The sequence below is a fragment of the Otolemur garnettii genome, unplaced genomic scaffold, assembly GCF_000181295.1.
Source record: "Otolemur garnettii isolate 467f Iridium unplaced genomic scaffold, OtoGar3 scaffold00169, whole genome shotgun sequence".
In the NCBI taxonomy this organism is placed as follows: domain Eukaryota; kingdom Metazoa; phylum Chordata; class Mammalia; order Primates; family Galagidae; genus Otolemur; species Otolemur garnettii.
The window spans coordinates 1,508,162-1,513,726 of record NW_003852564.1 but is presented as its reverse complement, the minus strand read 5'-3'; positions in this window follow the sequence as shown (position 1 = coordinate 1,513,726).

Here is a 5,565-nt window from a genome sequence, read left to right as displayed (position 1 = left end):
GACTGCCATGCTCTGGGAATCCAACAGTGAGCAAACACCAGCATCCCTTCTACCTCTGCAGACGTTCAGTAAGGTTGTAAGGAAAGAACCATATCAAATCAACTCTGAAGTGAACCCCAAATTGCCCCTTTGCAATTGTTGAAGAAGAAAGATTCATACAAAAATATTCAGAGGATGCCTCACAATGTATATACATTTTAAGACAGGAAAAAAAACTATTAAATTATAATACTCAAGTCATGTTTGACTTCTGTAATTACAAGAGATACAAGACACAATATACAAGATAATAAACGGTATTGGTATATACATGTGCACGCTGAGTATTACAACTTTAATATGTTTTTTTTTTCCTTTCCTAAAATGTGCATACATCTTTTTGGTCACCCTCTGTAGTGTAACCAAAAAAGGGAGGAATCACTGACTCAATATACTAAGGAAATTGACTATCGGAAAACAGTGACGCTCCCAAGAGGGGAGTGGCGAGGGTATCCAGCAGATGGAGCAGATTCTGCAAGATGGGATAGAGTGGGCATAAGAAAGCTAAATAATTTTGCTTTGGCTTGAGCAGAGAAAGAAATGAGGACAAAAATCAAGCTGGAGCACTAGTTAAACAAGGTCTGTGGAGAGATTCTCACGCTGAGTTAAAAATACTGTTTTCCTGCCGAGAGTAATTGCAAGGTATTGAAATAGTTTAAGCAACTGAGAGAGTGTTGAAATAACCACTATGACTATGACTACACAGTACAGAGTAGATCATGAAGAGTACAACTGACTTCTGAGGCCAGTGGAGGTAGTTTCACATGTTTTCCAGGTGAGATGCATGGCAGCTTTGACAAGGGTGATTGGAAAGCTCTTCAAAGAAATAATAGGAAGTGGTGCTGGATTAGATATAAAAGCTTGCAGAAAATACAAGAGTTTTAGGGTTACTCAATTATGTTTGGCTCTGTTATTCAGTGTGATAAGTCTGTAGCCTTGTAAGGCTATGAGCTAATATCGTAGTTGAATTTTAAACATGTTGAGTTTATCATCAAAGAAAGATAACTCTAATCCTAAGAGTAGGATCAGAACTCTACAGTGAAATCCAGACTGACCATTTCTTAAAAATAGGATTACAACAGCACCCACTCAGTTATGCATCATCTTGGTGCTTTGGATACTGTTATAGTCAAATAGTTGCAATGGAGATTATATGGCCTAAAATGCAGATCACATTTAATATCTGGCCCTTTACAGAAAAAAATGTATTGATTCCTGCTCTAGAAGATAGAGATGGTTTTATTTTATTGGTATTTTTGTTACCCTCCCTGTTGATGTTTGTGGCCAAACAATAATCTCTTTTTCAAGCAGCCACACTGATTAGCTTGCTCATTTTTTTAAAAAAAGAATTCTTAAATCTCCACAACTTACATGCACTGATAACACTGAATTTCCCTTCCCTTCCCTTCCCTTCCATTCCCTTCCCTTCCCTTCCCTTCCCTTCCCTTCCCTTCCCTTTCCATACAGATATGGTAGCCCTCTATTACTCGTGCTGATCTCCAACTCCTGGCCTCAACCATTCTTCTCACTTTGGCCACCAAAAGTGGTAGGAGTACAAGCATGAACTATCATGTCCGGGTCAATTTCTTTTATAGTTTTTAATATCTTCTAAAATTACTGCATCATAATTTTTTTTTCATTTAGTATAGTTCATGTTTCTGTAGTGTCTCTTTCTCTATTCTCTAAACTTGGGGCACAAACGGTGTCCATTGTCACACAGTGGCAAAGCCAGAATTCTAACCCACCTTGCATTGTTCAGAAATCTCCCTCTTAAACCCAATAATTTATCTAATGGCTTCAAATTTGTGAACGATATTGCTCACTAATGAAGTTCATTATAGTAGAATACTAAAAGTTTAACTGCGTATGTGTAGCCTTGTGACCTTGTTGCTTCATTAAGTTCAATAATAATAATTTGAAAAAGTATTGAACTATCTAATGAATAGAGCTTTAGGTGTCTCTTTTCCTAGAAAGAAAGTTTTTTTTCAAAGACATAAGCTAATAAAACAGTTTCTGAGTCCTCTGTATCAAAGACTGCTTTTATAGAGTAAGGTCTCTAAGTAATTATGGAACGAAAAGATGTACTGAACCATTTAATATGAAAACTATTTCAGTAAGTCTTCTTAAATAGTCAAAGGGGGAACCAAATTACCTTTCATGTATTTACTTTCAATTAAACCTTTATGAGGATTATCCTGCTTCCCTGGAGTGTAAACATATATCAAATATGGGGGAAAGAGTTTTGAGAATAATATTGTTTAGGATATTTTCAGCATCATCTTCCTTATAGAAACAAAACACCTAATTGAACACAATTACATAAAAAAACACTTATTTCTAGAAATAACTGGAAGGAAAGCACAAAAATATCAATTTGATTTTCTTGGGTGGAATTACCAGTGAATTTTTTTGTTCTTGTTTTATATCTTTGTTTTCCAAATACCCTTAAATACCCTGCACTGCCTTTTCAAAGAATATAAATTTTACAGAATTGAGAATGAAATATTATTAGATTTTTAAAAGATTTGTGAGGTTTCAATTTCTGTTACATGTCCATAATAAACTGATATTATTAATTTATAAATTATGAAGAAACTACACTTCAAGGCTAGTAGCTAGAGGCAAAGAAATAAATATTAACAAAACCAAAATCTTCTGATTTTCAAACTCTGGATCCAGGAACATTAGCTCTTCTTTATAAGATAGTATAGTATTTATTTAGTTTTTTGTTCCACTTTGTGCTGCTATAATGGGATACCTAAGACTAGGTAACATAAATGTAATAATGAATTGAAAAATATTGGCCCATGGTTCTGGAAGCTGAAGTTCCAATATTCAGGGGCAGGTATCTGGTTAGAGCTTTCGTCCTCCTCATTTCATGGTGGAAGGGCAGAGAAAGGGTCAGAAGGAGCAAGAGTGGGCCAAACTTGTCCTTGTATAAGGAACCCACTCCTGTGATAATGGCCTCAATTCCACAATACCAGCTTGAATCTATCCATGAAGGCAGAGCCCCCATGACACACACACCTCCCCTTAAATCCCACCTCCCAACACTGCCAATTTGGAGATCAAGTTTCCAACACATGAACTTTGTGGGACACATTCTACCAGAGCAATGATATTGAACAGTTAATTTAGTTATAAACAAATCTGTAAGTTTTGTTTGCCAGCTCGTTGGTGGCAAGTGGCATTGTGAAGCATATTCATAAGCCTGGAAAAATGTTCATGAAAAAGCAGTAAACCGCCCTCATTTAAATCTTATATGAAGTGTTAAGGGATCTTAGAACAAAGGTGAAGAGTCAGCTGCATCTTTTTCATTTCTGTCTTGTTATTCCCAAACTTTGACTCTTAACCTCTTTATCTTTAAGAATGGGGTTAAAATATCTTACCTTAAATACACTAAATATTAACTCTTATTTGTAATAATAATAGCTAGTTTTGGTTGAGTGTTTCCTCTGAGACAGGCACTTTACAGCTATGAAAACTATCTAATTAAAATGCCCCTATTGGAATCTTCATTGCAGAACAGAATCTTTAGGAATGAACTGTTTCAATAACTAAGATAAGATCCTATAAATAGTAAGGGAATAGCTGGATCACATCTAGATGGTCTGGCGTTTGAGTTCACCCTTGTATCAACTGCCCCTATAGCTTCATAGTCTCACAGAAACTTGATTTTGCTTCTCCAACTCAACTGATCTGTTAATACTAATACTTTGGTTATGTGAATGCCAGCAGATTTTGACTAACTTCTACTTTCTTTCCAGTCAAAACATTTCTTTATGATTTCAGATGCAGAGATTCATAAATTCAGCAAATATTCTGCATTTAGTTCTAAGTATTTCTCCTCCACATAGATTAAAAAGAAATCCCACAAATGATTTTATGGCAGACCTATATTATTTATCTGCTGATAATTCATGGAAAGAAAGCAAGAAAAAGAAGAAAAGCTTTTTTTGTTTTTCTTGTTAATCCTCTCAAAGTTCATCCTGCTAGGAAGCTGCAGGGTACTTTAAACCAGGTCATTTTAACTAAACATAAATACAGCACAAATTGGATGTCCCCTCAGGCCTTTGAACTGACTTGAAGCTAAGACTTTATGCAGGCCTTTGGTTTCTCTATGCATGTCCTTGGAGGATAGCCAAATTCTCAGCAGAAACACACATTTGCAGGAATGAGACCAGCTGCAGAAGGTTTTGAAGCTATAACCACTAGCAGTTTCTAAAAGCTAAAAAATATAAACGATTTCTGAACTTTAATTACTCAACTTCTCCAAAGGCGCATATAGAAACCCCCTACATCCCTGCCTAAACTATTTACCGCTATGGGGCATGATGGAAAGACAATTAGCTTTGGAGTTTGATGGGTTTAGCACTCCTGGTCTACCATTTCGTTTCAGCAAATCACTGAAGTTTTATTCTCAGTTTTAGCATAATTTCATGTGTTTTCTTTATATGGTCCTGGAACAGAACAGAATATCAACGAACAGTTCTATGTTGAAGCTGACCACTTTGTATTACTGTATTTAGAAGCATGTCATTCTAGATATTCATTTGTTTAACATGATTTAAAACATTTATCTCCTTCTACAGCTGTCTTTCCTTTCCTGGTGAATTCTGTTTCCCTTTTTCTTTTATAGCCTTCCACTGTAGCTGTCTTTCAAATGAATGTATCATTTTGTACCATCGTTATATAGAAAGCTCATCCTTTAGAGAAAGTAAAGCACTTAGATTTGTAGAGCATTTGTGAAAGGCTCCTTCAAACTTATTTAAGTTGAAGTAATACAGTCTCAAGTACCAAACGCCTAAAAAAAGGCTTGAAAGGTTTTGGAATTAAATGGGGAAAAATACATTTTTCCCAAGCCTCATTGAAAGCAATGTATTTAAATAGTTCAGTTAGGAAAGAAAAAATAGATTTTCCCCTTGAAGAGGTTTTTTGCCAAATAATGTCTTCTGAACTCAATAATATTCATTAAATTTTTCAGATGGGCTTATTTTAGTGAATTCTATGATTATGTCCTATAGTGCCAGTATTCTAGCCAAGGCTAATGGTGTTGTGGCTGTATTCTCTTTTCTAAGACAGCAATAGGCTGAAAGGGATTGTCAATCCCCTGTGTCCAGAAGAAAGGGAGAATACTACATGTTGCTTCAATGATCTGACCACTACTCTCAAATCTGCTTGTTTACTACACAAATAAAAATAAGACAACTGTCAACTTTGGAAGACTACAGAGGGAATGTATTTGCAGTAAACTACAAAATACCTATTTTCTTTTATTAGGTTCCTGAGGCTCAGTGTGACCCTTGAGAAATGCAGACCTAAATATTCTGAAGGCCTTTCCAATGTGTCCTTAATTTACACTCATGTAACAACTAAAAATACTTGAACTAATATTAATTAAAAACTCTGATGTCCAGCTTTACTGTGTATTCATGGAAGTTAATAAAACTCTCTAGGTTATGCAAAAAACATCCACAGCTGAAACTCTGGGACACAGAAAGGAAGGCCTTCAAAGTCTGATGAATT